The following is a 22,414-nucleotide window of genomic DNA, read 5'->3' as shown; positions in this document are numbered from 1 at the left end:
ATGCCGGAACCCAGTCTCTCATGTACAATGACTTGGTTATTATGAGTGATATTTCCATTGTTCATATAAAATATCTGCTGGGAGAAAAATTGTGTTTGTACAAAGTTAGCAGTAAAATAATGCCTGTTTGTGATAATTGGCCAAATGATATGCGACAATATTGAAAATACTTGTTCGAAATAATTTTTTTTAAATATATATATATATATCTATATTATATATATAGATATAATATAATATACGATATATATATATATATATATATACGTAATTCAACAGGGCAAGGCAAAAGAGAGATAGTCCAGTACACAGGCAGGAATCAGGAAACAGGTAACAATGAGACAAGAACTAGACTAAGACAACAAGATAAGGCTCAGTATCGCAGCTAACACTGGGAGAGTGAGAACCACAGAACAATACTTGAGACCAGACAGAAAACAAACACGGAAAGGCTGGTAAGTAGCTTACACTCGGAGAGTGCTCAACGCTACAAACAATACTGGGCAGTGTGTGAGGGGAAGTCCAATGCTTATAAAGCGTGTCTGTTGATTGTGCTGTGGTGTGTGTGTGATTGGTCTCCAATGGAGCATGGGAAATGTAGTCCAGGGTGTATTGTGTAGTGTGAGGGTCTGTGTTGTGGATGATGACCTCGGTGGTGAATTAATGGAATTTCAATGACCAGATCATGCCTATATATTATATATTATATATATATATATATATTATATATATATATATATATATCTATATATATATATATATATATATAGTTTATAAGCCAATTAATTTTTATAGTTTGGTTAAATTTTGTAATAATGTTATGAGGTTTGTTTCTCCAGCTTATATGTATATTTTTCAAGTATCTTTAATCAATTTTGAGCATATATCATGTTTGGAGGGGATATTGTTTCACATAACAATCCATACTAGTATATTTGTAATCATGCCTGTTGTGTACTTTCAATATTTACCTTCCATTGGGTTTACTGTTGTGATATATATACATGGTTTTCAATATTGTTTTTAAAAACAATAAATGCACAATCTGAAAAAGCAAGCCTTGTGCATTATAGGGAATAATAATCTGAATATTTTACAGTTGGTTTGATTCCTTTAGATCAAATGGTATTGTCGTTTAATGGATTTATATTATTTGATACATTAAAAGTTGTTATTATTATAAAAACACATAAAATGGTAATTCCAAAAATGGAGCTTTGTGCAATAACAGGATGTTATTTCTGAACATTTTATATTGGGTTTCATATTATAATGTCACGTAGTTAAATTGTTTAAATAATTTAAATGGTTAATTTTTTTTTACATTTTTTCCCCTAGAAATTAAGCTTTGCAACGTAAAGAGCATATATTTATGACTGAGTTAGTTTGGGCTCAAAACATAACAGCCGTAAAGAGTTTAATTGGCAAAAACCCCGAATGTCCAGTGAATGTCAAGCTATCTTTCCCGCCGTGTACAGCAGCCCCATCTGCGCGACTGTCTTCTGATAGTTAGCGAAGCATTAACACACAATCTAAACTGAAAAAATAATGGCAGGTTTGTCTCATTTTAAATGAGTAATAAAAACTGAGATGAAACATTTACTTAAGCCAGAAATATAATTTACTATGGTAAAACAAACGTTCAGCAATATCTTCAAAAGACTTTTGAATTTTGGCACACTTTTTTTCTCTCTATAATGCTGATATGGTAACTTTGCTGTAAATTTGGTTATGCAAGCATGTGTGGATATATTTAAACCTCGTGTGTTTACAACTCACCACCCCGCGTTTACAATGTGCCCCGCTCCCCCTACTCTATAAATATATGAATATTTATCTCATCGGGTCTGTATGGAGTATTTAAGCATAAAACTGAATGAGATCCAATGGTGTTCTTACCGGAAGTCTCTATGAGGAGATCAGTAAAACGATAATAATCGACAGCATTCCTGTGAAAATACAGACAGACTCCAATAAAACAAACTCGGAGGGAGATTCTTCCAGAATAAATCACATGAGAGACATAATCGATGTTCAGTGAGGACACAAACTCACCGGAGACTAAGAGAAATCAAACACATTCAAAATATAAGAGACACAAATCCGTGGAAGAGCAAACGCGCTCCCGATTTCTCCTGTATTACTTTCTCTTTCTAAGAATAACGATGCCTCAATAAAACCAGACGTCATCAGGTGAAGAATAACGCTTCATATTCGGAGTGATTTTTGTCATAATCGTGCAGCCCTAATCTAGAATAAATATCATATTTTAAAAACCCTAGATTGTGTGTTGATGAACTCAGTGGATAGCGTTTCGGAGAATAAATGGATGGAAGCACGAAATCTAGTTTATTTTGTAATGTGTGTTTAGGTGTGTTTAAAAAACCTAAACACATTAATGGAAAAATTTTATATTACAAATTAATTTAATCCTAAACTCAGTACACTTGGAAAAAAAGCACACAGGTCAGTCAGACAGCTGCTCTGCTCCTTTTGCTCACTTCTGTCCCTTCAGGGAAAGCGCTGTCTGGACCACTCTGCTAAACATCTCCTGTGTTTGACTGAAGAGAGAGGGTCATACGGTGAAGAGTGACTGGACCCCGCCGGACCCTGCTGACGGATTAACTGTGATCATTACAGAAAGAACGAGAAACAAAACATTTTACATTCATCAGAAGGTTTACAAAAGTGGATCCAAAATATTGGTGCACTTACGTCACGTATCAATCAAATCAAGTTTAGATCAAGTGTCTGTATATCTGCAGGATCTCGTACCCCCTTCACTAACATCACTGTTCTTCATGTCTGAAGTCTCAGTTTGTTTGAATCAGCTGGTGGTGTGGTGGATAAATGAAGTGAGCTCACAAGACCTCCATTTATAAAGAAAAACACTTCACAGCATTTAGAGTACTGATTTAATTAATGTGTCTTTTATTAAAATTACAAAAAAAATCATCAATCAATCAAATCAATAAAAGTGTACTTCGATAAGAGTTATAATATGTTTTATTAAAGAAATCTCGTAGGTCAGTCCAGTGACGTGAATCTTTATGCAGCTTCGAGTGTAGACTGTATTTCTGATTATAATGGTTTCTGTTTGCTTTCGGTGTATTGCACTGCGCTGCTCTCGTCTGAGAAAGTTACTCAGTAAAGGACTGGATTCAGCTGGTTTCTACAGGTTTTGGATTATCACTGGATTCAGCTGATTCTACAGGTTTTGGACAATCCAGGATTGTAATCGCACTCTTGTCACCTGCTCCAGGATTGAACAGAGGAACGACTGATCCAGAGAATCTGCTGCTGATGGTCAGGAGATGTTTTCTCTCTGTGACGTTGTAAAATGACAGCTGACCGTGATCATAATCTAACAGAACTCCCAGTCGTTCAGGTCTCGGGGTCAGAGAGAGTTGATCCCTCATGTTTTTACAGTCCTTAGTGACCATCAGATCTGGATGTAAACTCTTACGGTTAATAGTGATCTCAACTGTGAGGAAAAATAAAGCAACATTTAATAATTCTCTTAAACTCATGTGTAAAATCGTATTTACAAATATATGCATGTATAATTAAAATTTATGAAATATATATATATATAACTGAGATGATACCTGCATGTTTCCTCAGTTCTTCTATATTTGCATCTTCCACAACTAAAATGATAAATAATTTGAGATTTTAGAGAAAGAAAACTACAGCTGTAATTAGTAGTTTTCATAAACATTTATGCATTAATTCCACATACTGAAGCTGTATAATTATGTTCACATCATGTTCTGTTATACTGTTAAAAGCAAATGGAAAATAAAATATATTTCTATTTGTAAAATAATAATTTTTGGTTTGTAAAATATACAGTACAGTCAAAACATCTGATTTTGATTTGAGTCCACAGTGTGACACTTGAGGTGATTATATTGTGTGCTTGTGCGTTCTGAATGAGGACATGGTTAAACCTGAGCAGAATGAGGGCATCTTTGTGTAGAGTTTTGCAGAAAACTCTTTGAAGTTTAGTGGGTCACTTCAGCAGCTGCCGTTATATAAGTATTGCACAGATAAGACTTCTTCAAATACCTTCTTTTGACAGTCTCTCCATAGTTTCCTCCTCACAAACTGAAATGAGAGAATTTCATTTGGAGGGTTTAATTACTAATTTATTTACACAAATACTCCACTTAATCAACCACAATAAATTCTGATGTTAAGCTGATTCCTTTACATTTACATATACTCATTTAGCAGAAGCTTTTATCCAAAGTGACTTACAAATGAGGAAAATAGAAGTATATTCATATGTATTTTTGGATGTTAAAATGATGCACATGTAGTTTACTTACTTTCTTTGACTGGTTTCTTCCCTGAAAAAAAAAATCAACACTTAAGCATAAAATACCTACATAAAAACCATCTGAAGATAAAATTATTTCAGTTGTTCAAACTAGATTGTACCTGTTAGTTTTTCTCTGTATTTGTAGAGGATGAACCCAACTGAACCCAGAAGAGCACAGATGAGAAAAGTGAGGAAAAGAGCCTTCCATGGACCTGAGAAACAGAAACCAGACGAATCCAAACACTTTCAAAAATGTAGAAAAATATTTTTGAAGCTTTTGCATCATTAAAATGCTGTTCGAAACCCATTTTTCTTCTGAAACAGCACTGAGAACACAATATATGGGATTGTGTTAGATTTTATTGATTGGATGGTAAAGTGCATAAGAGAGACTGATGACATCGAAGAAAAATCGTTTCAGTGGTGGAGCAGAATAAAAAGAAACATGCATTCAAGAATGTATGCTAAATGAATTATATTTATAGATCAATTATATTTGCTTAAAATAAAACTTAAAGACGGAAAACCTTCAGTTAAGGTCACAGAAAAAAAAAAAACTAATGGAAATAATCACAGGCCTAGCATTCAAGCAAACTTGATCACTTTGTTTGTGGTATCTACTAATATCCATGTTCTCTAACCTGAATATACGATGCCCTGTATGTTCAGTCTTCCTTCTTTTACCTCTCCAGATCTGAGAGAGAATGAACATGAGACCTGTTGAGCGTCTGAGAGAGAGACGGCCGTCCAGCTGTGGACAGAGATCATCTTATCTGCTCCAAGACTGTGAGATGTTCCTCCAGGACGAAACCGAGAGCCCTTCCTTCATCTGACGTCCACGTGATACTGGGCTTTGGATGCCAGCCGCTGGACCTGCAGCTGATGTTCACACGCCCATCATCTAGAGGCCTTGGAGACAGGACAGGAGAGGATCCTAAAGCTGATGGGAGGAGAGACAGATCTTCAGATGTTCTCCAGACACAAAAACTAGCCTACATAAGTATATTGTCTTAGACACTAATTGTGTTCTGATTTTTGAAGATTTTTTGTCTTTCAGGGTCTTGAAACACTTCAACATGTACATTAGAGAGCTGCACTGGGATTGAAACAACAGGTTTAAAAGTAGCCCAGTTCTATGAAAAACAAAAACACAGACTTGGCTCGTGTTAGTAGACTGTTAGGTTAGGGCTAGTAGAATAAGTTGACATGCACTTGCAAAAAGTTACTTAAAAAAACAGCAGAATGTTCATCAAAAAAAGTGTTTGCAGATATCAAGCAGATAGTCTACTTATACTATGACTTCTAGTTGACATAAAGTTATTGATAGTTAATAGAATGTCTAAAATAAACTATCAGTTCAAGTGTTTTACAGTATATATATATATATATATATATATATATATATATATATATATATATATATATATTATTATTATTTATTTTTTGTAAATATTGTTTACAAACATTGCAGAAATCGTTATGCATGGGATTTTTTTGGGCTGTCAAGATATCAGATTTTTGCTACATGATTAGCGTGGCCAAAATATTTAATCATAACGATATATCGCTATTTTTATAAAAATCTTTGGGTCAAATTCATCACTTATTTTCCTTGTGTTTTTTTAATTCCTTTTTTGTTCAGTGAATCAAACGGTGAACCATTAAACTAGGGCCTATGGGTTTTACCTGATCTCGAATCAGTTTTATGTATTTGTAGACATGTTTTTAGTCTTTTGATTGGCCATCCATAAAACAAACAAAACTGCAAATTAATACAAGAACACATTATACAGACACTTCTTATTAAATGGTATTTGATGATTTGTATGATTTTTTATGATTTTGATGAATTGCATTAATATATATATACCTTCAATAAAACATTTGCATTTGTTTTAAAGGCTGTTTTTAAGCATGTTTTGGCCTGAGGTTTTGTTGTGTTTACACAGTTTTGACCAGCAGGCGTCACCAGCGAGTATCGTTTCGAGTGTCCTCAATCTTAGTCCTCATTATGCAGGAGAGAATTTTAATGTTTTGACTGTGTTTGACTATGACTTTAATGAAGTGTAGATGCTTGCTCACCGTGATTTTGAGAAACACCTCTTCACTGCTATATGAATTTTCTCCACTCACATAACAACGAAATGAACCATCATCTTGTACTCTGAGTTTCTCCAGCTGTAGAGAGACACCTCCATCCTTCAGTCCACCAGACTGATCTGACCGCAGAGTCAAAGAGCTTTGGTTCCTGTACTGTTTCTCCTGGACGTCCTGGATCTTCACATAAGTAAAGAGGAGAACAGGGTTGTTGAACTGATCGTGACGGTACCAGCGGATCTCCAGAGCTTCAGCGCTCTCAGGAGGAGAGATCCAGCAGGGAAGAATCACTGTGGATCCCACATGAGACACTACAGGATCAGGAGGAACCACGAGAGTCAACGACACTGAGAGAGAGAGAGTGAATTTTAAGTGAATTATTAATTTACTACAAATATTTAAGGTGCAGTCACACTGACAATTGTTCTATTGTGTGAATTTTTCAGTCATTTTATAGGGATCCACGTCATTGGGAATTCTGTGTGAGGGTGAAAGATTTTGAAACAGGTTCAAGTTTTTCATGCGGAATCTGCGGATAATAGTTCTTTGCTCATATTACTGTTATTTGGCTGGCTAGTGTTTTTAAAGAAAAATTCTGCTTGTATTTTGACTTAGTGGCCATAAGACATGCAACCAGTAGTCGAGATAGTGTGGAGTTTTAGTATCCCCTTAAGGAACTCGAGCATTTAACTGTTCATGAGGTAGATTGGCTGGGGGAAGAAACTGTTCTTTGTGCCTGACTGTCCTGGTATTTGCGGCTCTGAAGTACCGGCCAGATGGCAGAAGTTCAAAAAGGGGGTAACTTGGATGTGAGGGATCCAGAGTGATTTTCTGAGTCCTTTTCCTCACTCTGGATGTATACAGTTCTTGAAGGGTGGGCAGGGGAGCATCAATAATTCTTTCAGCAGTCCGAACAGTTCTCTGTAGTCTTCTGATGTCTGATTTTGTAGCTGAACCAAACCAGACAGTTATTGAAGTGGACAGGACACAATGACTGCTGAGTAGAACTGTTTCAGCAGCTCCTGTGGCAGGTTAAACTTCCTCAGCTGGCGAAGGAATTACAACTTTTGTTTGGCCTTTATCTGTTTCTCTCACTGTGAAGGGTGAGGGTGACCCCATACTCAGAATTCGTGCTCTGCATTTAACCCATCCGAAGTGCACACACACAGATCAGTGAACACACACACACACTGTGAACACCCACCCGGAGCAGTGGGCAGCCATTTTTTATGCTGCGGCGCCCGGGGAGCAGTTTGGGGGTTCGATGCCTTGCTCAAGGGCACCTAAGTCATGGGTATTGAAGGTGGAGAGAGAACTGTACATGCACTCCCCCCACCCACCAGTTCCTGCCGGCCCGAGACTCGAACTCACAACCCTTCGATTGGGAGTCCGACTCTCTAACCATTAGGCCACAACTTTCAATTTAACAATGGAGTCAATGTGATTGTCCCACTTCAGGTCCTGAGAGATGGTGGTTCCCAGGAATCTGAATGACTCCACTGCAGTCACAGTGCTGTTCATGATGGTGAGTGGGGGGAGTGAGTGCAGGGGGGGGTTTCTCCTGAAGTCCACAATCGTCTCCACTGTTTTTGGGCGTGTTAAAATCCAGGTTGTTAAGACTGCACCAGACAGCCAGCTGCTCAATCTCTTGTCTGTAAGCAGACTTGTCGCCGTCCTGGATGAGACCGATGACTGTAGTGTCGTCTGCAAGTCTGGGCTAGTGCTTAGAGAGAGTTTGACTCCTAACCCTAAGGTTGTGGGTTCGAGTCTCGGTTCCGGCAATATCACGACTGAGGCCCTTGAGCAAGGCACCGAAACCCCAACTGCTCCCCGGGCGCCACAGCATAAATGATACCCACTGCTCCGGGTGTGTGTTCACGGTGTGTGTGTGTGTTCACTGCTGTGTGTGTGTGCACTTTGGATGGGTTAAATGCAGAGCACAAATTCTGAGTATGGGTCACCATACTTGGCTGTATGTCACGTCACTTTTGTTCATCAAACTTCAGGAGCTTGACAGAGGGGTCTTTGGAGGTGCAGTCGTTGGTGTAGAGGGAGAAGAGCAGTGGGGAGAGAACACATCCCTGAGGGGCACCAGTGTTGGTAGTAGTGGGTGTTTGACATGAATTTCCCCAGTCTCACTAGCTGTTGCCTACCTGTCAGAAAGCTGGTGATCCACTGACAGATAGAGCTAGGAACAGAGAGCTGGGTCAGTTTGGTCTGGAGGGCTATTGGGATGATGAAAGCCGAACTAAAGTCCACAAACAGGATCCTCACATAAGTCCCTGTTTTGTCCAGATGCTGCATGATGAAGTGCAATCCCAGTTGATTGCATCATCCATGGACCTGTTTGCTCGGTATGCAAACTGCAGGGGGTCCAGTAAGGGTCCAGTGATGTCCTTCAGATAAGCATGAACCAGTTTTTCAAATGACTTCATGACGACAGACGTTAGAGCCACAGGTCTGTAGTGATTAATTCCTGTTATCTTGGGTTTCTTTGGAACGGGGATGATGGTGGAGTGTGTTTGAAGCAGGAAGGGACTTCACACAACTCCAGAGATCTGTTGAAGATCTGTGAAATGATGGGGGCCGGCTGGTCAGAACAGGTTTTCAGACAGGCTGGTATAACACCATCTGGGCCTGGTGCCTTTACATCATCCTCACTGATTTGAAGTGCAGGAGTGGCAGTTCACGGGAAAGATTTGCTTTATTAAAGTCCCCGAGAATGATTAAAACAGAGTCCGGGTGTTGTTATTCTGTCTCTGTGATCTGATCAGCCAGTTTCTGTAAAGCTCACGTGCACTTGTAGAGGAATGTAAAAACTCACAAGAATGAACGAGTGAAGCTCCCACTGTGAATAGAACGGCTTGCAGTTAATAAAGAGTGCTTCTAGATCTGAACAGCACATCTTCTTTAACACAGTTACATCTGTACACCACCTTTCATTGATGTAGAGCAGAAGAAGTTTGAAGCACCAGCTCGCTTCCCCCCATCTGCGCATCCAGAAGTGTTTTGATCAGCGCCGCTGCTCCGACAACATCTGAATTTCGAATAATCGAAAACCGGTAGGAGACTTTGTGATGTGTTCTTCCAAATGTTCAACAGTTCATATCTGGTGAAACTGATTGAGTATGAAAAACAAAAAAAACAGGAAAAACTAACAAAAACACTAAAACAACTGGAGAGCGAAACAACTCGGCTGCCATGTGCGGCGTCATCAGCGCTCCTAGCAGTGCCCGCCACGCTTTCGCCGAGGCGGAGCTCACATATGATCTGGGGTGTTCACATATGATCCAGCGCCTGCTCTCTGGGATTGGAAGCCCGTGCAGTGGTTTGTTCAAGCTGGGGAGAGGGCTCGATGCTCCACCTGTCTTCCTCCGAGGAGGAGGTAGATTTGGAGGGTGTCGATGAGCTCACCAGTTGCACAAGGATATTATGTTGAACATTATAATGAGCAGCATTACTGGGGATCTGAGCTCGCGCTGTCTGCTCTCGGGGGCCTGATTGTGCTTTTCCCACTGCAAAATGCTCTGCTCTCGCCGGGGACACCCCGATGAGTATGTCCGTGTCTGTGATCTTGTAGTTCCAGTCCCGCTGCTGCTGATGCACAGCGGCGATTGAGATTGCAGGGATCGCACATGATCTGGGGGCAGGTTGGAGATGGGCTCTTCCTATTTCCACCCGCATTCCCTAGATCTAGGGCTCTTTCTTGGGGTTCAGAAGCCCGCGGTTTCTTCCCCCTCTGAGTGAGAGCTTGCTGCTGCAGCTATCTTTCTCTGAGGAGATTGATATTGTTTTATAACCAAGTGGCTCGCGCGCTTCTGAGGCAATGCGTGCATTACATAATTCTCGGTTTTTAATATGAATCGTATCACACCATACTGTGTGTTTCCCTGTCTGATTGTTTGACTGCATTTAATAATGAGGAATTAAATGAAGTATTTAATCTGACTATGAGAAGTTAGATATACACGGAGCTCTTGGGATGAAAATTTCTCGAGTGAGAGCACATGTTTTACCTCTCTTTCTCCAAGGAGGTTGAGGTGGTTAGCAGGGGCTGCTGGGCGGGAGCAGTCCCAACCTACTGTGTTCAAGCTCCTCATTCAGGGAGCGTCACTTCTCGTACTCCCCAGAATTTAGAGTCAGAGTAGTGCTCCCAGGCCAAAGGCTTCTAGCAGAAGGCATGTCTACAGACTGTCATTCTCACTGGATAGTCTTCGGCTAACATGTCCTGACGCCTAGGGTACAGGACTTCTGATGGCCAGCCGCCTCTGGGAAAGAGCAGTGTACACCTCATTATACGGTGCCCGTCTCTCCTCAGTGCCCTCGGGAGATCGATCTGCCAACCCTGCCACCTACAGTGCTTCAGGGCACAGTGGTCTCTGGCGAGCGCTTCTCTCAGTCACCACCTTATCCCACACCACTTATCTGGGTGAGGTGTGGGATTTTGACCACAATGCAGGCACGTCTTTCTCCTGCTCGGATCGAGTCGAGTGAGAGTGAGAGAAAGGCAGGTCACTCACTGTCAAGCAGTTCCAGAAACTGCTGGGTCTGATGGCAGCTGCGTCCAACGTGATACCTTTTGGCCTGCTGTACATGAGACCCCTACAGTGGTGGCTCAAGACAAAGGGTTTCTCCCCGAGGAGAAACCCGCTTCGCATACTCAAGGTCACACAGTGCTGCCTATGTGCCTTAGACATGTGGAGGAAACCTTTGCTCTTGTCTCAAGGCCCCCCCACCCCCCCTCACACCCGTACGGGCTGGCACACCAGATCCGCTTGCTTCATTCCTGACGCCGGTTCCACTGTATGTTCTTCGCTCATATTACTGTTATTTGGCTGGCTAGTTTTTTAAGGAAGATATCTGCTTGTATTTTGACTTAGTGGTCATAGACATGCGACAAGTAGAGATAGTGTAGAGTTTAATGTCACATTATCTTAATATAACAGTCTATATGTAATAGTGCCATGATATCCAATAGAAATTGATCACATATATGAATTACTTGGAAGCCATGAAACTGAATGAAATCCAAGCATTTTCTTACCTGAAGTCTCTATGAGGAGATTCACCAGTAAAATGATAATAATCGACAGCATGCCTGTGAAAATACAGACAGACTCCAATAAAACAAACTCTGAGGGAGAATCCAGAATAGGGTAGAGCGGGAAGTTTTCTAATGGTGCTCTTCCACTACCGTACCGTTACCAAAACGTGACGTGTAAACTCTGCTGATCACTCAGCCTGCCTCACTGAACTTGCAACACAGAGACACAACAGAACCGCTAGATTTAAATCAGCACAGCCAGTGAGGGATCGGACACAACTGTTTTGAACGAGCGCACCTTTTTTAACAACCAAAAAAATGGCTGTTTTGTTGTCTGTTGAGGAAGTACAGACATTCCTCTCGTTGACAGCAGAGGAGCAGATCTGGTGAGAGCTTGATAGGGCGACACTGAAAGAAAATGTTTTTCACAAGTCTTGGCAGTAGAGGCGGCGCAACTATAACAACGTGAATAATCCTTCCCACTCTAAAGTGATACTAAACTACAGTGGAAACGCAAACCGAGCCGAGCCATGCCACACAGTGGAAAAGTGCCATAACAATGTCATCAGCATCATACACTCCCATCACATTTTTAAGCTTACAGTAGAAGTGTCATGTGACTGTGAGCAACATTGTAGATTTTAAGAACAAAAAAATGATTTTTTGTTAAGATTTTTTTCTTTTCATTGCGTTGTAGGTACAATTATTTGACTTACATAAGCTAAGCTGTTTCTCTAGTTTAATTTGATAATTTTTCATGCTAACTTCAAAACCCACATGCTAAAACAGTTATCTATGCTGTGGCTGCTCGGGGGGGTGGGTATAGTTTAAAAACCCCAATGAGTCCAGTTATCCAATCACATCCTCAATCACAACCTTTTTGTTGTGCATCAAGGGATTTATGTGGCTAATGTGGTAAATTTTTTGAATTTATGTGCATCTTGGCATTTCCATCCAGAATTTTTTTTTTACGTGATATTCCAAAATTCACATAAAAATAGGTGGAAAGCAACATACACTGAACCAAATTATAAACGCAACACTTTTGTTTTTGTCCCCATTTTTCATGAGCTGAACTCAAAGATTAAATTTATTTGTTGGCCAAGCAAAGACCACAGTTGTTCTAGCTAGAAGGAAAAAAGAGGAAGGGAAGGAAGGAAATGATGATGACGACGCTTTCAGAAGTTTAGTTCAAGCAAGAATAAGACATGGATTTATGTTTTATAAATTAATGAATAATATTGAGGGTTTTAAAGATGCATGGAATTATGAAGATGTTTTGTGCACTGTTATAAATGATGATTTATTTTTTGCAAGTTGTGCTGAATAATACAATTTGGCGTTTTGTGTGGATTTAAATTAAGATGGATTGTATGTTTTGTTGTTAGAAAAATTGTTAAATAAAGTAGCTTAAAAATTCAGTTCTCTCAAACAACCACACGGCAATTATATTTGAGTTAAATATAAACTGTGATAAACTCAGTGTTACATCTGTCCCGTGTTACAGCTCACCCCATTAGAGGGATAGTTTGTCAGAACGGAAATATTAACTCGCATAACCCGCTTCCACCACTGAATAGAAAAAAGCTAAAAGTTATAAACTAACTAAAGTTATGTCACAATTCTGACTTTTTGAATGACTTTAAAAACACGCAATTTCGAGTATTAACGTCAATTGCGAGATGTAAACTCTAAGAAAAAAAGTCAATTTCGAGAGAAAAAAAAGTCAGAATTGTGAGATAAAATGTAGCAATAACCTTTTATTTATTTATTTTTTTTTTTTTTTTTTTTGTTGTTGATTCGGTGTTGGATGAGTTTTTTTTTTAGTAGCCTAGACAAGTTTTGTTTGTGTTTGTGAAAGTGTAAGATATCAAGCACATACAATCACTGAGTTACAAAAAGTGTTACTACCATCCCTAAATGATAAGAGAGACATAATCGATCAGAATGTTCGATAAATAAATAAATAAATAAATAATAAAAAACTCACCGGAGACAAAGACTCCTCTGTTACAGTAAATCACAGCAATCAGATGTAAAATAAGTGTAAAAATAAACGCTAGACTACAACAGACGCAGATCAGTGAGAATCCAAGCCTGTCCTGATTGTTCTCTTAATTTCATTTCTAACCAGTCAGATGATGAACATACGATGTGATTGTGTATAATGATATTATTTCCTGGTGTGTGTGTGTGTGTGTGTGAGGCGCGTGATATATATTATCTCTTGGACACGTGAAGCACATGATTTGTCCATTTCCCCTGTAGAAGAAAAGATCACATGACACGAAGCGCGTTAAATTATGAGAAGAACAGCATTCTGTTTCCTGCGGAATTTGGGAAATTTTACATTTGGTTTCGCATTCTGTCTAAAATATTATTTGTCTTTATTATTATTAATAACAGTGTTATTGCAGTTCATTTTAACAAGCAAAAGACCAAAAGAGTGACATATTAAGGACAATGCTTGATAACTTGCATCATGTTTGTGTGTCTGTGTGTTAATTCATGGAACTATTTACAACTCTACTATATCACACTTATGTTGATCTCAACTCTCTGATTGTCTGACAGACAGAGAATGGCACAGAGAGAGCGCCACCTACACCTTCAGGTCACTGATAACTGAGGAACCACAGCTCTGGTTTTGTTTGGAATCTGATGTTAGAGTAGTTTGCTCACAACTCTGTCCTAATCAATCATAATCATGACAAGTTGAGCATCATGACATTTCTTTGTTCTCTTATATTTTTCTCGTAAAATGTGTCAAACCCTTCCTGGTTAGGAAACAATGTTGCATGAAACAGAAACTTCAGTTAATGAGTTTGCATTTTCTTCTCCTGACAGCATCTAATCCAGCCAATCAGCTGATGGCTCTGGAAAACCAGCCCTCGAAAAGCAAGAAATCAAACGAGGACAGAGGTGTAGACCAACCTGCTGAACAGCGTCTTTGGAGAGGTATCTCTCATTCTTCTGCTCTCGTGTCAAACTGATCAACTGTTCCTCACACATGACTTCAGAACACTAGAATAAAGCACACGAGTCATGTGTCAAACCTTAAACTTCCACAGCAAATCCAAATATTTCAGTCAAAAATGATCTCTTCTGTAACAAGCAAACTTTGACAAACCTGACAAATACACAGACTATTCTCCTGCTTAGAAAACACTAGCAAGATCAAATCAGAACACTGTTATTGGGAATCAGGAATCATTTGGCAAGTCTTTGTTTATTACAGTAAACAACACAAATGAAAGAAGAAAAGTTCATTTTCCTTACACTACTGTAAAGTGAGCTTAGAGTAGATGAAGAGCACTTGAAAAGTTTGGCATGCAACATGATGCACACTAATAGATCAATAAATAAACAAATAGCTGAACTGTATTTGCAATGATTATATTTACAGTATTATAGTTTCATATGGCATGGTAATAATAAGACCACACAGATTGATGATGAGGAGGATTGATGCCAGATAGAAGTAGTTTCATCATTTTTTTTTTCATAGTGAAATCAAGGTTTGTGTTTTGTTTAACCCTGTTAGATCTGAACTTCTAATAGCGTTAGAAAATAATTCATTCTGTCTTTTTTATTAATAAAAGTGGAGTTTGAAATCAAAACATGAGTTTATTTTAACTAGCAAAAGACCAAACTAGTGTCGGTGTACACTAACCTGCTGGACAGGGATCTCACACTTTCAGTTCTGTTCCTCGCTGAAAACTATGATATAAAGCCAAAACACTAAGTATAAACCACACATGTCATGTAAACTACTGTTATGATATGATTCATGGTGCTTTATATCATATTAAAGCATATTAAAACAGTCATATTATATCATATTAACAGTCCCAGTCCCTGTTGTGGAAAAGAGCTGTCTGACATTCTGCTAAACATCTGCACTTTTTACTGTTTTATTTACTGTTTCTGATGATGCTGTTGTATTGTTAATATTGCTGTTGTAAAATTGTTACAATTGTACGGAAACATCAATTATGAATATCTCTTAGTTTTGTAAAAGAAATGTATTTGAAATAAAAACCCCCAAAGTACAATAAAAGTGTTTGGCCGAGGCACCTTTATAAAAGTCTTAATCAAACATTTCACACGTCATGTTGCTCCATCAGTAAATGGTAAAATTATATACAAATATGCTTATCATATTTTTGAATCAGAAAAAAAAATGTAATGTTCCTAAAGGATAAAGTCTTTTAGCGCTGGAGAACCCAGCAAATCAGTCTGTGTCCTGCATTCACATTTACATTATTCATGAAGAAGATGCTTTTATGACAGTGACTTACAAATGAGGAAAGAGCCAACAATATTTACAGTACACAGCATCAAGTCTAGATCAGAGACTGGGATATAGTTTATGGAATAGTAGTTATAGTATGTTTCTTTCTGTCTGTGTATTAGTTGAGTGCTTGAGAAAGACGAAGACTGTAAAAACAATTGTTCTCTCTGCAGACAGAAGATGAATGTGCACCATTACACGTACATTCACTTTTATTCAGTTAAATTATTCCATTGTTTAAAACGAAAGTGAATACAAGTTAAGAAGGCTGTACTGTACCTGATTTTACATGCACACAAACACATACACAAGAGTATCTATATCACCCATAAAAATATGATCAGGAAAGACTGAAATGTGCAGCGCTGGATTTGATCTTGTCATGTGATATTGTAGGATTGTTGTGGTATCTTGACTTTTGTTCAGCTGATGGCATTACATTCAGGCTGCACATCTTCAGACCTGCTCCTGCAGAGTTTAGGTTTAAGCTGGTGCAGAAATGAGTATGTGTATTCTGTAAAGTGTTTGCAGCTGCTATTTATCACTTAATTAGAAGCATTGTTACATCGTCTGTTACATGAAGAGACATTCAGAAACTAATTCCAAACACTATAACATCAGGAAATCAACGGTTCTACAGCAGAGATGGGCAACAACACGAGTCCTGCAGAGTTTAGACAGGCATCACACACAGCTGCCTGTAATCCTCTAGTCATCCGGAGGACTTCTCTTCCATTCTTCAGGTGGGTTTGACTTGGAGCTAAACTCTGCAGGACGGTGTTGTCCATCCCTGTTCACACACACTTGATCAAATATCTGAAATACATCATGTATAGACTAGGAATCAAATAGGAATCAAACCATTGTGTGATTGTTATTGTGTTTTTGTTATTGTACTGTATGTCCTTCTGTTTAAACTGCATTAGTCAGTCACATATCTGAGCTGTTATTACTCAGTAAAGGTTGACTGGATTCAGCTGGTTCTACAGGTTTTGGACAATCCAGGATTGTAATCGGACTCACATCACCTGTTCCAGGATTGAACAGAGGAACGACTGATCCAGAGAATCTGCTGCTGATGGTCAGGAGATGTTTTCTCTCTGTGACGTTGTAAAACGACAGCTGACCGTCATCATAATCGAACAGAACTCCCAGTCGTTCAGGTCTCGGTGTCAGAGAGAATCTAATCCATGGATCAGTGTTGGTGTAAAAGCCACGAGGACCGTCTGAACACAAGAACCAGAAACCCCCTCCAGCGAGTTAAAGCAGATCTGTCTCTTGTAGCAAAGTTTCCATGTTTCACCACACCAATTATCCAGAAGTTTTTGGGAGGATAATTTAAACGTGCCAGCTCTACCTCCCAATAGTGACGACCAGAGGAGAATCTTTGGGCTCCAAAAGCACATAATTGAAATGGAAATTCCTCTCCAGTGTGATTATAACCGTCACGATCCCTCACAGTTTTTACAGTCTTCAGTGGACCCTCAGATCTGGATGTAAACTCTCACGGTCAATAGTGATCTCAACTGTGAGGAAAAATACATGAGCAACAGTTATTAATCCTCATGTGTATGAGATGATCTTTATACATATATGCATTTATAACTGAGATGATATCATACCTGCATGCTTCCTCAGTTCTTCTATATTTATGTCTCCCACAACTAAAATTAAAAAACATATAATTTGTGAGTAAAAACTACAGCTATAATTGAAAACTTCTACAGTATTTATTATTACAGCAGAAAATGATTCAGTTATGGAAAGTAAATAACAGTATAATAATAATAATAATAATAATAATAATAATAATAATAATAATAAGTGAATAATTGTGTGACAGTGGGGAGTGTCTCTTTATTCTGATAGAATAAACTGATGAAATATGATAAATTATGTAATAAATTGTAAAAATACCAAACAGAAGCATTTTCACTGATGCTTTCAGATCTCTGGATGTCACTGTGTGAAATAAACTGAATCATAAATATATTTGGCTATGATTGTGAAAATGACGTGTGTGTGGAGGGTTCAGTGTATTTCGACTACAATACTCCACTCAGACTCAGCAAACACGTCATATTCATGTTACTGTCTGCTATAACATACATGAAGATGTTTGTTTAATGATTAGTGAAGCATTTCAGCAGTTACAGTTCTTCTGAAACACAGCAAAGAACAAACGTCTTCAAATACCTTCTTTTATCAGTCTCTCCAGAGTTTCCTCCTCACAAACTGAAATGAGAGAAAATATCAAGTTTAATTATCTGCTTCACAAATACTCCAGACTCTGTAAACCACATTAAATAACACTTTTAACCATCTCAGACACTGACTGGCATAAAAACACAGACAGTGCCGATGCTAGACTTCTGGGGTCTGTAGTTGGGGGGGGGGGGGGGGGGGTCGCTCGAGAAACTGTGTCTCTTCTGCGGCTTGGTACGCTTTCAGCTTAGAAAGGGTGTAGAAAGAGTGACAACAAACTGCATTAAAAGAAATGATCATTCATGTTTTCATAACCGCTGGCCAAATTCAAAAACAAAACTAAATTAAATCATCTTTGAAAGCAGCTTGTATATTTTGTATAGGGAGGATCGGCTCTTCTTTAGCTGTATCAGGAACAGACATGTACTCCCAGTAACACGGTCTGAAAGGGTTAATCAGATTCATGAATGTTCCTTACTTTCTGTAGCTGGTTTTTTTCCCCCAGAACAGATCAAAAATATCAACACATGAGATCAAAACATGAAACAAAAACCTGCTGATAACCACATCTTTAAAATCTTTCAGCCAGATTATACCTGTTAGTTTATCTCTGTATCTGTAGAGGATCAGCCCAAACAAACCCAGAAGAGCACAGATGAGAAAAGTGAAGAAAAGAGCCTTCCATGGACCTGATGGATCTGAGAAACAAAAGCAAAATGAAGCAAAGCAATGAAGCAAAACATGTCATAATAAAAATAAAGCAAAATATAATAAATTATAAAAATTAGTAAAAATAAATAAATAAACTATTCCGGAAATTACCTATTCCTTTAATGAGGTTTAGATTGAATTGTAGTTTTGACTCACCTGTGATTTTGAGATCTACTATTTTGCCTGTCATATGAACTTTCTCCGCTCACATGACAGTGAAATGAATCTTCATCCTGATATGAGAGTTTCTCCAGCCGTAGAGAGACATCTCCATCCTTCAGTCCACCAGACTGATCTGACCGCAGAGTCAAAGAGCTTCGGTTCCTGAAACATTCCTGGATGTCCTGGATCTTCCCATGATTATAGAGGAGAACAGGGTTGTTGAACTGATCGTGACGGTACCAGCGGATCTCCAGAGCTTCAGCACTCTCAGGAGGAGAGATCCAGCAGGGAAGAGTCACTGTGGATCCCACATGAGCCACTACAGGATCAGGAGGAACCTTGACAGTCAACGACACTGAGAGAGAGAGAGAGAGAGAGAGAGAGAGAGAGAGAGAGAGAGAGAGAGAGAGAGAGAGAGAGAGAGAGAATTTTTGAATTTTAACATCCTTTTATTACAAATATAATTTACCACACAATTAAGTTACAATATTCATTTATATTTAAATTAAAAAACCTCACAAACGTGTAAAAAAACCAAATCACCTTCAAAAACAGAGCACAAAGCTTCATTGTAACACCAAATTTCCTCAAAAGCAGCAAGATCATCCATATGTTTATAGTATCTAAAATCTATCAGTATTCTTGCTTGTACCATGTTTAAAAACAATGTAACCACATTTGGTTCCAAATTTTGTTCCATCTTTTTCTTTCTACTTACATAGATGGCCAGTTTTGCCTGGCCTAAATAAAATTCAGCAATTGACAAATAAACCTTTTTCTTCCTTACATATTTACAACCAAAAACAAATAGCACCATAGAAAAAGATTCATTATAATTCTTAAAAATACTGCCTAAACACAAAAATAAAGATTCCAATCTAGCACAATTCACAAATGTATGAAAGATAGTCTCTCTCTCCGTGCAAAAAGGACAACCCGCATCAATCTCAGGATTTATAATTGAAGTAAAAGCATTGACAAGCGACAGCACCGTGAAGAATTCTCCACTGCACAATCACCTGTTTTTTTTGGTCAACGGTGGTTTATATAATGCTCTCCACTCAGGGCTTCTTATCCATACTCAACTTAAAAAAAACACGCCTTGGAGTATCAGTTCTCTCATTTAACATTTTTTTTTGTTAAAATTAATTACACAACATTTATACAGAACTTTCCCAGTGCATGAAAAAGAAATCTACACACATGGAGTCAACAACTTCAAAAAAGACACCAGAAAACCCCTTCTAAATTCAAAGAAAAAAAACAAACAAGGAAAAGAGTCTTTAGGATTTGGGTTGCAGAGGCCATCACCATACTCAGTCAGCAGAGTCCTTTCTGTAGCATTAAGAGTTGTTGACCATTTCTCTAAAAGCTGTGCAATCAGACGCGTTGATCTAAATCCCAAACGTTGAGCCGTTCCCTCCTCATTCTTAAAATCAGGTCCCGCTATTTTCCAATAGCTGGTCCCAATTTGGTGACTTTACTATTAATGAGTGTCTTACTAGTCTGGGAAAAGTCCACTGACAGACAAATCCCGACGTGCTCCACACATTAGAGGTTCTTCCAGTAGCCAATGAAGAGATAGTGGACTTTCTGCTTTTTTAAAAAAGGAAAAGACTCCAAACTTTAAAAATATTTCTATAAAACACTGGCAGGCTAGAAGTATTCAGTTTCAATGGATCCATTAGAAAAAGAGTTCTATCCCATCCTAAACCCTCAAGGTTTTGTAAAATTACGTATTTAACAGCACCCATTTAAAATCAACTGAACCAACTAGTAGTTTCTGTACAAACTGCAAACGAAAGGTTGCTATCCTACTTGAAGGTGTATTAAACCCAGGTCCACCCTCTTCTTTTGGCAAGAATAGCCACATTCTGTGCCGGACCTCAATGCAATTTATCCCAGAAAAAATCTATCAAAAATAGCCTGGATTTTGGTTAACAGTTGTGAGGGAGGGTCAACACAGGCAAACCTGTGGCCACAATGAAGATGCACCAAATATATTAATTATTAAAATACGACCTCTGTACGAACATCTTCGGCACTAAACATTTCCCAATTTAGTTTTAGACGCTACCTTTCACACTTTTTCAGATGACCTCCTTCCCATTTTTTCTGTACTGTAGACCTCATCACTCCACAAACAACTTCCCAAGGATTGTAACACACATATTGTTCCCAACTTAATCCTCTTCACATGAAGTTCTTGGCCTTCCCAGCGTCCCACTTTATCCTATCATATAAAGACTCACTTTTACCCCAGTTTAATTCTTGCAGAAGATAACCTTTAGATGTTCTAAGTAATTCTAACGAAAAGACCTGAAGATCACTTTTGGCTGGTAAAAGGCAGAACTATTGACATCATCCGCAGATCTGCGTGACACAATATGATGTTGTCTAACGTTTTGGGCGAAACCTATACCATGGATTTTGGGCTCTTTATTTGCTGTAAGAGGGTTCGATGTTCCAAAGAATAAAGCATACCAGACCAACGAACACCCCTGTCTAATACTCTCTCTGCAACACTAAAATGAGCCCAGATACCACCGTTCACCTTAAGTAATACTCTTGAAGCGTCACTATAAACGACTTTAATAGACTATTTTAACAAATTCTGACTACTCGTGTGCCAAAAGGCCTTCTAACACCCTCCACAATTAGCCATGCCTCAACAACGATCAAACAAAAACTTTCTCTTGGTCTAAAATAGATTCACCCACAGGCTAAATGTACAACTGGGAGACTTCCAAACATCACGAACCAATGAAATACTTAACACAAATACTGATCTATTGGGGACACAGTAAGTCTGGCTCAGGATGGATGACACTAGTTCCTCACTCCTGCTAGCCTGTTGGCCACAGTTTTTTTTAGAATAGCAGTTTATAATCACTAACCGAGTAAGTGAATACCTGGGGGCCGCGCAACTCTTGAATCTCTGTAAGGTCGCCCCTTACTTAGGCGTCAGGAGGGTTAGTACTGCTCGAAGGTCAGCTCACCAGGGCTAGCAGCTGACCTTCATCGATGCTTTGCTTTCATTCAACAACCCCTCCAAAAGGTCCTCTTTCAAATCTGACCAGAAATATTTATTATAAATCACAACTCTGGCAAACCATGCATTCCCGGTGATATTTCCAGCGACTCGCCATTTTTTTGTGAGAGGCCTTAAAAAATTACAGCTTCTCCTGTGCTCAAGGCACCCGAGACTTTACAGTGTTTGGCTTCCTCTCTGATACCCTGAGGTAAGTTCATCAAAAAACTCACTTTCACCCCTGTAGTGGCTCCAAGTTCATTCCTATACAGTTTCTCATAAAAATACAACTGCGCTCTTGCGATGTCCGCATGGTCAGTTATAAACCCCCAGATCGAGGCGCAAGGTCATGGATGCCCTGCTCGTCCCATTCTTCTTCTCCAATTGTGAAAAAGAACTTTGAGGAGCATCCCAGCTGGTCCAAACCTCTGGAACCGAGACTTACCAGGGCCCCCCTTTGTTTTGCCACCCAGCACATCAGCCCACTGTGTCCCTTTTTATTTAAAAGAGAGTACAATAACTTCGGGCACCGTTGTCTCAGCC

The 22,414-nt window shown here is 38.9% G+C and overlaps 2 pseudogenes; both read right to left on the bottom strand.

Moving 5' to 3' along the window:
- The window catches only part of LOC109091230, a 132,114-nt pseudogene extending 129,985 nt beyond the window's left edge, over positions 1-2,129 (bottom strand).
- A 14,533-nt stretch (positions 2,130-16,662) lies between these two features.
- LOC109075915 overlaps positions 16,663-22,414 on the bottom strand; it is a 13,929-nt pseudogene continuing 8,177 nt past the window's right edge.

This window comes from Cyprinus carpio, chromosome A7 (genome assembly GCF_018340385.1).
Source record: "Cyprinus carpio isolate SPL01 chromosome A7, ASM1834038v1, whole genome shotgun sequence".
Classification (NCBI taxonomy): domain Eukaryota; kingdom Metazoa; phylum Chordata; class Actinopteri; order Cypriniformes; family Cyprinidae; genus Cyprinus; species Cyprinus carpio.
This window is presented reverse-complemented; position numbering and strand designations above follow the sequence as displayed.